Below are 12,260 nucleotides of genomic sequence, written 5' to 3' on the forward strand. Positions count from 1 at the left end.
TGGTGCGTTCAAATGTGATAACTCCTTTGTGGAAGTGGTTGGAGGTGTGTCACTGGAGGTTTTAACGCTGTTGATCATGGCGACATCTACTGGATCAAAAAGTCCTTTAGGGAACACATCGCCATCCATCTATGAAAACCTGTCGTCAACCATGTTTTTATTTTACTCCTTTAAGCTCCACTGTCTCCTTTTTACTGGATTTGACACTTTCAAAATGACTTCATCCATCACGAGTATCTTTTTTTTTTTTGGGGGGGGGGGGTTTACTTTTATCTAAAGAAAACATAATTGTGTAAAATTAGCATTCATTGGTTCCACTCGGAAATTTGGACACACTCATAAATTATCTCCTGACGGGGAACTCAAAGCGTGAAGTGAAATTCTTGAGTGAATTTGGAGCTCGAGAGGCGGAGTGAGACACGTTTCATTACAGGTTTTTACAGACTCACTCTCCTCAAAGTGTCAAATAAAAATCATCCTCTTCATCATGTCGGTGGGTCCGCGCTAAATGGAGCAATTTCCATTTCTTTAAAATAACGATAATCTTCAGAAACTCGCCCTCCCACTCATCTCTCTCTCTCTCTCTGCTGGTGTCTCTGTTTGACTTGTCACAGAGTGCGAGTCATCGTCAGTCATAATAATGTACGTTTCCCTCTACAGGTGGTCCATCAGAGGACTCTTTTAACTTTCTTTGGAGGTCGGGATGTTTATGATGTCATGGCTAGTTAACCCTTAAATGACCACAGTAACTGCTGGACTGAGCTGTGGATCTCGTAAAACTGCACTGTCTTTAAGCCATTATCATACCTCCACAGGTTAGAGGTTCACATTCTGCATACCAGCGTGGACACTGTTACGTTTTATCCTGAAGTCGCCCCTGAATGCAGCAGCTCGTCGTGATGCAATGTGAGCCAACATGCCTCGAACAAACCTCCGCACATCCATCACATGCCTCTCTCTGTGAGCGCGGCGCTGCGTTTGGACCCGGCCGTATGAAGCTGTCAGAGACTGAAGTGCCACAGGGAGCTTTAACGAATGGCAGGTTCAAGCACCTCCTGTGAGGGCTTCAAAACCTGCCTCCGCAGTCCAGATCAGCAGCAGGTATACTCCGACATCAGGCCTCAAATCATCGCACAGTGTTCGTCCAGCTCTCGCCATTTAAATCCACAAGTACAAGTTTTATGAAAAATGGAATCTCCCTCAGACTACTTAAAATCTGAATGACAAAATAAGCTGTATCTGTTTCACAATGAACTCATCACACTGCATGCAGACGGTGGCCTCCTAATTCTTCCCGCCCCGGCCCCTCAGACCGCCTGAGTCCACCCCTGCTCCAGCTCACACTGACAGTCTGTCTCCGAAAGTATCACAGTAAAGTCCTTGATTAATTTCTGGATTATGGCGGACATGTGGGATCTGTGCTTCTGTTGGTGTAGCCCGGGCTTCGGCTCTGCTTGTGTCCAGAAGTGTCTGGCCGTGCAGACGTGCTGTTTAAAGCCCGTTGGTCTTATGAAAAAATGTTGACCTGCGGCAGGAAGCGCCCTGTAAGCTGCCAGTCTGCTGTTGGCGTTTTTGCCGCCTGGCTGTGTTGTTTTACACAGAGCTGTCTGCAGACAGTGTGCCACAACAAACATCACCAACAGTCTCTTCCCATACAGCATCAGCAGCGGTCAGAGATGGTGTACAGAAACAGAAATGCACAGTAACCCTGCTCCAAACGCTCTCGCCCTAGTAGTGTGATATCAAGATCAACTCGTGCACAATGAGTGATACGATATACCGATTAGTTTATTCATGAAAAGTGCTGCATTCATGGCTGCTGGCATCTGCAAAAAGAAGGAAAAAACCCCCAATCTATTCATGTCGTCTGTTCTGCATCGTGTTTATGAGTCAGTCTTGGGTTGAACATGACAGCAGAGCAGGGCTAACTCGTGAACAGACGCATCCTCAGCCAGCACTGTGATACTGTAATAACTTCTCCTCTATCACATTCAAAGCATTAAGTAAAGGTTGTCTACGTTTTCCTCCTCTTAATACTTTGAAAATCTGCCCATTAGAAAACGTTACAGACTCTTGTATTTAAAGGATCCCCAGAGTCGATGCACACGCCGTTTAGGAACCACATCTGACCCAGTTCCACTGCCCGCTTCCATCGCTGCAACTCCTGTTGACCTGATAACTGCTCTCATATCTGGCAAACCCAGGGGCGTCCAAAACGGCCTTCAAAGCCCCGCCTACCTTCTCTGGTCCAATCAAATCCAGAGCATTCAGGAGCAGAATCTAAAGTTAGAAGGAGGACATACTGGCTGCTGCCTGTTTAGAGAGTATAAGCTCGTTTTATTATTTCATTCAGTAGATATCTGACATGTGGCTCCTTAAATGATTGACACCTCATCGAAAGATTGTAAAGCTATTTAAAAAAAAACGGGAAAAAAACTCCTGCACACTGTTTTAACTGTCATATATATTTGTAACATTTTGGTCAAGAACTTATAATTATAAAATCACCTATTGGTTGACTAGTCACCATGGTTACCACTGTCAATTTAAAGTTTGCACACCATGCAGTATACCCTGCTTTGTTACCTTTTTTTTTTTTTTTTTTACCTTGTTTTAGTTTTCATAGTTGAACTGGATTTTACTGTCCGGGTTTCTGTTCAGATGTCATTTTAGTTCTTGTGACATTACAGCCACACAAAAACAACTCATGGATGTAAACCTGCCTTAACCATGTTTGAAGATCGTTAAGTGTGTAAGAGGTCACTTAGGAGCAGACTGATTTGCTCTATAAGTAAAGTCGATGGAGGAATGTTGTCAGGAGCTTCCGGGTAATTTTCATTGAATGATTGGTAAGTTTTCACAGGAGGAGCAGCAGCTTAAGTGTCAAAGATATCGATGATTTATGTTTGGAATCGGGCATGAGGCCTCACCGCAGCCTGTCTGGGTGAATTATGAGAGCAGCTAATGGAAGTTTCTCACATCTCAGGTTGCCACTCAGCGTACGACTCCATAAAGATTAGTGTTGAAACATTCTTAGTACTCTGAACTAAACTTCAGTGAAACTCCGACTTCTTCTTCCATGTTCGGTCTTTCTCACCCTGTAGGTCATTTTTAGTCCACACTTTGTTTTTGATCTTTTCTTCATGATCTTATCTAATTTTTACAGTTTAGGTGGAGCGCATTCAGCAGGATGAGATTATTTCAATCCCGAGAGACAAGTGATATTATTAATTATATATTACACTGAAAAAAATGACTTGATAGAAAGTCTTTGGCGCATGGACTCTGTGGGGTGGATGATGCGTTTGCAGGATGAAATTCTGAGCGTCACAAGGATAAATTCCCCCCATGGAGTCCAGACCCTGGTGGTGGTGAAGCTGATGACTTGATGAGACCGAGTGGCATGAAGAATTGATGGATGATGATTTTGCTGCTGAAGATGGAGATGATGGGGAAGGTGGAGGGGCGCACGAAACAGCAGCACAAAGGATCTATAGGACAGAGAAAGAATCATATTTACAAGAGGAGCTGAACGATGATAGTCTGAAAATGAGGGAGGAACGCCGTCTAACCATTGGTTAGATGAGGTCCGCAGACAGGACAGCTGATTTACCCAAAGACAGCCCAAACTGATAGCTCTAGAATAACAGCGGATCACGTTTAGTCTTTCTGACTGAACTTACACGAGAGCTTCATTACTTAGCAAGTTTGACAAAATCACAACATCAACAATGAATGTAGAAGACAAAAAGCTTCAGAGTGATTGTATCTAAAACTATTGAATAAGAAATGTAGCCTAATGGTGTTTTTGAATCATAGACTGTATATTAAGATGGACACAGCAGCACCAACCAGGCAGCGAAGCCAAAAGATTTAGAGCTCCCCCTGCTGGCCGGCCAGTAAAGTTCATGGATCAAACTGTAAAATTGAATTGCATATTAAAAGTGTTATGCTCTTCCGCCTACGTCATGGCCTGAACAGACGCTTAGTCCCTCAGCTCCACCAGACCCACTGCTAAAATAGCCTATAAAATATTCGAAGCCGACAAATTGTAAGGTAAAGTCTCCACAGAGATGAGTTTAAGTCAGAAAGTGATGAAGAAAGACGCAAAAAGAGGAAAACAAGACGACATGGCCGTGCGCTCGAAGCAGCTAACTCTAGCCGAGGCTACGCCAGGCACCCCCATTGGTGATGCTAGCGGTGAAGCGGAGATGCTAACGGAGTTGAGAAAACTTCGACAAGAGAACGGTGAATGTTTCAGGGACACGAAACTGTCCCTCAACAGATTGGAGTCTTCCATGGGTGAGTTAAAGCAGCAAATGGACGGAATGGATAAAAGACTGATTGAAACAGAGAGTAGAATCAGCGCTACGGAAGACAGAAGCATCCGACAGGAACGGGCTATGGGCTATCTGCTAAGAAGAGATGCGGCCTTGACAGCTAAATGTGATGACATGGAAAACAGACTCCGACGCAACAATATTAGACTTTACGGGATACCAGAAGGCGCAGAAAATTCGGACATGATGACATTCGTGACAGACTTTTTGTACGCATCACTAGAGCTACAGGAGGAAGTGAATATTAAGTTGGAGAGAGCACACAGAGCCCCTGCTCCGAAACCGAAGGATCCCAAAGTCCCTCCGAGATCTATAATAATACGGTTTCTGGACTACAATGTGAAACAAACAGTTCTGCAACAGGCCTGGAAAAAACGTGACATCCAATACGAAGGACAGAGGGTTTATTTTGATCAAGATTATTCGCCTGACTTACAGAGAAAAAGAAAAAAAGTACGAGAGGTGATTAAGAAGCTGAAAGAAAAAAACATTAAAGCTCAATCACCATACCCTGCCCAGATCAAACTCTTCCTCGACACTGGCACAAGAGTATTCCCCAAACTGATGGAGGCACAACAAACACTGAAAGAATTAGGAATAGATGCAGAAATCGAGGATCGGGATGTGTTGGAGAGGGAACTGATACAAGACAGGTGGACAACCCAGGAAGCTCGGAAGAGAAACCAGCAGCTGAAACCTGCAGAGATCAGAGCCATCATCCAGGGAGACTATACAACAACATGAACAATACGTGAGTAAAAGGAAAGAGAAAAACTGAACAATTATACAAGCTGAGACATTTGAAGAGACAATAATTTGTCGGACAGACAATATAATATGTACAAGTTGATTTTGGCTAAGGCTTTATTATACATGATCCAACTTAAATTTAAGGTCTGGGGGAGGGGAGAGGGGTGAATATATGCACTGCATATTCTTGAGAGAGGGAAATGCAGACTGGGCGACGGAATCATGGTCCTGGAGTAACCTGGTGGACCGTCGCACATGCACTTTGTGCACTCTATCCGGAGGGCCACGGCTCTCTGCCCACTGAAGATCGGGGGTGGGATGCCACCAAGTTTGATATCAGAAGAGAAAAGTTGTTCTCTAATGTACTCTGGGGGCATCCTACTGAGGTTTTGGAAGTTCATTGTTGTTCAAAGTTATGGTTGTGTAAGTTCAAGTATTACTTGTGTGTTAATGTTTACAGTCTTTCGGCAAACATATCTACGAGGATGAAGATTATCTGGAAAGCAGATCCCACATGGCAAAAACGTCAAAATGGTTTAAGCAGAGGAATAAACTCAAGGTTAATTTCTTTTAAAATTTTCAGTTAATGGATACGTTAAATTTTATTAGTTATAACATTAACGGAATTAATCACCCCATAAAGAGGAAGAAAATCTTGAACCAGCTAAAAAAATTAAGATGCTCCTTAGCACTACTACAGGAAACCCACTTAAATGATAAGGAACATAAGAAACTCAGAAGAGAATGGGTGGGCCAAGTTTTTAGTGCTTCGTGTGAAGGGGGGAAAAAAAGAGGGGCTGCGATCTTATGCCATAGCTCAGTAAGTCTGGTCCCAGAGAAGGTATTTGAAGACAAAAAGGGCCGACATGTCATGGTTGTAGGTACAATTGGGGGCATAAAGCTAACAATTTTAAACCTATATGCTCCAAATGAAGAAGATCCATCTTTTTTCAAAGAAATTTCAGCGCTCTTAGCGGGTAATGCGGAGGGGGTGGTAGTGATGGGAGGGGACTTTAATTGTGTGATTAATCCAAAAGTAGATAAATGTCCACCTGACCAGGGTCCTAAAGGGCAAAAATCTAAAACACTGTGTAATATGGTAAAGGAGCTAGGACTGGTGGACATATGGCAACTAAAACATCCTAGGGAGAGAGATTTTACCTTTTTTTCAAAGGTACATGGGAGTTATTCTAGAATTGATCTCTTTTGTGTGCCTAAACAAGATGCCTATAAAGTTACAGACTGCCACATCGAACCTATAACTATTTCAGATCATGCTCCAGTGGTAATGACAATAAAACTAGAAACAGAAAAAACATTTAAATTCTGGAGACTGAACGTATCACTCTTGAACGATCCCAATGTGACTCAGTATATAAAAAAAGAATTGTTAGATTATATGGAACACAATGACAATGGTGAGGTCTCTGAATCGACTTTATGGGAAACAGCAAAAGTAGTGCTTAGAGGGAAAATAATAGCTATATCATCGAAACTAAAAAAGGAACGAGACAAAGAACAAATAAGATTAGAAAACCGTATACAGGAATTAGAACAAGAACATAAAAGAACAAACGATGAAAACTCATTGAAATCTCTCTATCAATGCAGGAAAAATTTAAATGAGCTATTGACACACAAAGCGGAAGGTGCTCTTAGATTCACCAACCAAAAGTATTACGAATCTGGAAACAGGGCCAGCAGGCTCCTGGCTTCTCAATTACGCAAAGCACAAGCAAATCGGACAATATCAAAAATAACGAATCCCTCATCAAAGAAGATGGTAAGTCACCCTAAAGAAATAGCAGAAGCCTTCTCAGCTTATTATAAAACACTTTATGAATCAGTTGAAGCAACTGACAAAATTGACCACATTAAATCCTTATTAGCAAAGTTAAATTTAAATAAAATATCGGAAAGTGAGTCAAAAGCAATGAGAGACCCAATTACACAAGAAGAAATCAGGGAAGTGATAAAAAACATGAAAAACAACAAGTCACCCGGGGTAGATGGGCTCCCAGCGGAGTTTTTCAAACATTTTAAAGAAGAAATCACCCCCCTCCTACAGAGAGTATTCAATTATGCACTAAAGGAGCGAGATCCGCCAAAGACATGGTCCGAAGCAATAATTTCAGTGATCCCCAAGGAAGGTAAGGACCCAACAAAGTGTGCCTCATACAGACCGATAAGCCTTCTCTGTAGTGATGTCAAAATTCTAAGCACAATAATGGCCAAAAGAATCCAAAGGAATATTAACAAGTTGATCAAAATAGACCAAACGGGGTTTATACCAGGACGACAGGGGATAAACAACATAAGGAGAACTTTAAATATAATTTCAGCAGCGAGACAATATGATGTGACATCCATGCTTCTCAGCTTAGACGCTGAGAAAGCATTTGATAGGGTAGACTGGCTGTTCTTAGAACACACACTTGACAAAATGGGTTTTCATTTAGATTTTATTAATTGGATAAAAGTGTTGTATTCTGGACCTACATCAAGAGTGAGAGTAAATGGGCACACTTCAGGGGGCTTTGATCTAAAAAGGGGAACTAGGCAAGGATGCCCCCTCTCACCACTGTTATTCGCAATTAGTATAGAGCCGCTAGCTGAACTGATAAGAGAAGACCCCAAAATACGTGGAATATCACATGGCGGAGAAACATATAAAATATCATTATATGCAGATGATGTCATTTTGTATATCAATGACCCCCTGTCATCTATTCCACCTCTATTGGACACAATACAAGAATTTGGAAAAGTATCTGGCTATAAGATAAATGAAAGCAAATCGGAAGCTATGATGCTAGTAGGCAATTGGCCATCTGAATTAAATAGAGAGGCTCCTTTTAAATGGGCAACACAAGGGTTCAGATACCTGGGCATAACGATTACTCCAGATACTTTTGAATTATATAGGGCAAACTATGGCAGATTAATTCCACAAATAAGATCAGACCTGGCAAGGTGGGAGATTCTCCCATTGTCACTTTTTGGTAGAGTCGAATGCATCAGGATGAATGTACTTCCTCGACTGATGTATCTCTTCCAGGCCCTACCTATATGGATTCCAGCCACTAATTTTAAGATGTTAGACAAGATGCTTTCGGCCTTTATCTGGCAAGGTAAAAGACCCAGGATTCGGCACAAGCTATTAGCCTATCCAAAAAACCAAGGAGGCCTTAACTTGCCAAATTTAAAATTATATTATTGGGCGGCACAACTCCGTGGCATGGTTGAATGGGTAATTCAAGACGAGGAAACAAACTGGCTCAATTTGGAAAAGCAGTCAAGCCCACTTGTACCCCTGGAGACAATACCATTTTTAGAACAGAAGAAATGGAAGAAATTGAAGATTAAAAATGAATGGATCAATTGTACTCAAAAGGTTTGCTCGCTTGTTAGGAAGAAGACAGGTGCACCTTTAACAACTTCACGAGCAATCAAGATCACAAAAGATGTCGATTTTTTGCCCAACAGGTTGGATACAGGATTCAGGAGATGGGCAGAAAAGGGATTAATAAACATAAACCAACTGTTTGATGGAGGAACTTTAAAATCATTCACACAATTACAAAACAAATACGGCCTAAACTCCAAAGATTTTTATAAATACCTACAACTAAGGAGTTATTTAATGACACATAAAGAATGGGAGGCCCTGAAACGACCACCAACATTAATAGAGAATTTTTTGATTAGGAATATGACAGAAAAAAATACAAGAAAAACTGTCTCCAAACTATATAAATACTTACAAGCATACTGGTCTGGAGACTCTCTCCACATTAAGGAAAGGTGGGAACTGGAATTGAATATTATTATCAAAGATGAGGAGTGGTGGGAGGTGTGTGAATCAGGACACAAAATAACCAATAGCCCATTGTGGAAGGAATTTAATTGGAAATGGAAAATGAGATACTTTAAAACACCTTCTGTTGTCTCAAGATATGACGAAAAAAAGACGAATTTATGTTGGAGGAACTGTGGCCAAATTGGAGACCACACACATATATATTGGGACTGTCCAAAGTTGCAAACATTTTGGTTGGGAATTCAGGCAGAGATAAAATCAATTCTGGATGTTGACTTACCATTGGAGCCACTACACTATATAATTGGGTTTATTCCTGAAGAACTAATGGACAAAAAACAGGCTCGTTTACTACATATCCTGCTACTAGTGGCAAGGAAAATGATAACTGTTTCCTGGCTCAACCCACCTCCCACCCCCCTTCAATGGAGAGAAAGGTTAAAGAAAGTGTACTTAATGGAAAAAATAACAGCAAAACTACACTTAAAGTTGGAATTGTTTATGAATTTGTGGACCCCTGTCATTGCCTGCCTCAAATTGACGTGACTGCTTGGGAGAATTGTCTGTTTGAATTATACATAATGGAATGTTGTGATGTATAAGGACTGCTTGCCCTGTCATATTTTGCAACCCCTTTTTGCACCTTGTAACAGGTGACTGTGACAGTAACCCTCCTTGGACCAAATGGAGGATTTCCTCTTTTTGTGGGTGTAGATGATGCCATGATTAGGATTTTATTTAATTTGCCGAACTGTATGTTTCATGTTTTTAAATGTTTTCCTTTTTATTTTTATATTATAATGTTGACGCTTTGCCTTGAACATTTATACTTGTTGTTTATATAAGCTGTTTACAAAAGCTGTATATAAAGATGAATATAAAATAAAAAGTGGTGGTTCAAAAAAAAAAAAGTGTTATGCTGATAGTTATTAATTATCAAGTCATTTTCTGTATTTTTTTATTTTTAAACTTATTCCTTTGATGATTTACAGCTCAGTTTATGAATGCAGCTCCTGCGGCACTTTGTGCACCTGGTTAGCAAAGTTGAGCAGAAATAACGAGAGAAAATGTAACGAACACCGAAACATTTTCATAACCCTGAACATCTACTTCAAACCAACACACAAATCTGTTCTGCTGTGGACTGAACCCACCTGAGGGATTTTCTAACCACATTATCTGTTAGCTAAATGCGCGTGTTTTGGCTAACTGAAGTGGCGTGACGTCAGTGGCAGCTCTTTCTGCCAGTCGCTGCTGTGCAGACTTCGGTTGCAAATTCGCAATTACTTCGATTTTATGTCAGAGATTTTTCTGGAGGAGGCTGAGGCACACTACAATAATCTAAGTTTAGCTACATGTTTCTGGTTCTGCCGATGCATTTGCTGTCACTTTTGCTGCCTTCTCTTCGGATGAATTGTATTTCCCAGTCAAAACAACACCATAAAAAAAATCAACACAAAAGTCCACGCTATGCAGGACAACTTATTGATCACATCAATAATCCCCCAATATTAAAAAAAGAAACATTGAGAAGTTGCCTCAAGCATAGTTTTATTTTGAAAGGGATCACAGGAAGTGATCAGTGAGCGCTTCAGCAGGTCTAAGTGGAGCTGTGTGTGAGTGTCTGTGCAGCCTCACAGTGAAACAGTCTGCTGGTGTGACTGATGGATTAAGCTGCAGCTCTGACTTACTACACACAGGTAGGTTTATCACAAGTTTATACTGAGTTTACTTTTATTTAATTAGATAGATATAGAGCTAGACAGATGTGTTACTGAACCTGAGGGAAAATCAAACTGTTTTAAACATTCATGTTTTATTTGAAATATCCTACAGAAGATGTACCAGAAGAGTGAAAAACAAATTATTTTGTTTCCTCAGTAAAAAGTATTAAATCAACCATTGCAAGTCAAGAAGTATATTTCTATTATTACTTTAATGCTGACTGGGATTATGTCAAGCAGCAGTGGTTGTACTGGTAGTGGTAGCAGTATTTTTTGCACCAAACATGCAAACAATTTGCTTATCAAGATTTACATGACAAGTATTGATAGTATACTCGATAAGTAAAGGTATCTCCAAAAGCCCTGTAAATAAACTGTGGTAAAGTATGTAATGGACAGTGACAGTGCGAAGCAGCATATCAGTATAGAGCTATAGTAAATAGATGCTGTCATGTTATTGTTTGCAGGAGTAGTGATGAGGGATGAAGAACCTCAAATATAGTTGAGATGTCCATCTTTGAATTTATGTATCAGGCAAATCTAAAGATGACTTTATGTCAAATCATCACAACGTATGTTTGGAAGTGGGTGTTAAATAAAAGTACTTGTCAGGGTGGTGATAGTTACAACTGTAATTAAGTCTTTAATTCACAGTGCTAGAGCAACATTTAAATAAACTTAGTTATAGTAACAAGAAGCAGTCGTTTAATGTTTTAAGATAATGTAAAGTTAGAGTAGTGATAGTAGTGACCAAATATCACAATAGTGTTGAAGATGTATTATTTGCAATTTATTGTAGCTTTGTAGGGAAACAGTCACATTATAACAAACATGAATATCTGTGATTAAAAAAGAGGAGGGAAATGTGCAGTACAGTTCACACACACACACACACACACACACACACACACACACACACACACACACTCTCTGTGAGGTGAGTCTGTCACAGCCAACGTCTTTATGAAATCTGAACAAATCAATCAACGTTTAATTTTTAATTTCCTGTTTCTTTATCTGTGAGGGATTAAACCTCGTAATGCTGCTCTTTTGATTATAGTATGAAAACATAACTGCCCTTTATTTAAGTGTATTGATACCATCTGTAACCCATGTGTAGTTTATTGTGGATGAACTAGAAACACAGGATCTGTTTTTAAAGTGCATTTTCATTTATTTATGAAGCGGACAAATGACTCAAAGCGATCAATCACATCGACACAATAAGGAACAAATCTCATTCTGGCATAAATCAATGCAGTTTATCAATCTGCAAAACTGTCCATGATGACCTCAAGTACGAGCAGAATGATTCAAGTCACAGCTCTAATGAAATGTAGTTGAACTTGAGGATATTGTTTCGTGCTTTTACTAAAAAAAATAAATAAAAAAAACCACAAGATATTATGACCATCAAATGTTCACAACGTTTAGGAAATTCAGTTTGTTTAAAAAGGAAATATATGTCAAATAAATGCCAAAGATATTTGCAGAAATATGAAGAGTAACTAAGCAGAGGTGGAAAGTGAACGAGGTGATATCAGCAGTGGTATCAACAGTAGGGACGTGGAAGTTGTTGCAGCAGTAAATGTATGAGTATTGTTTAGTATTGTTTTTTTATTGCTA

Source organism: Symphodus melops, assembly GCF_947650265.1.
Source record: "Symphodus melops genome assembly, chromosome: 18".
NCBI lineage: Eukaryota > Metazoa > Chordata > Actinopteri > Labriformes > Labridae > Symphodus > Symphodus melops.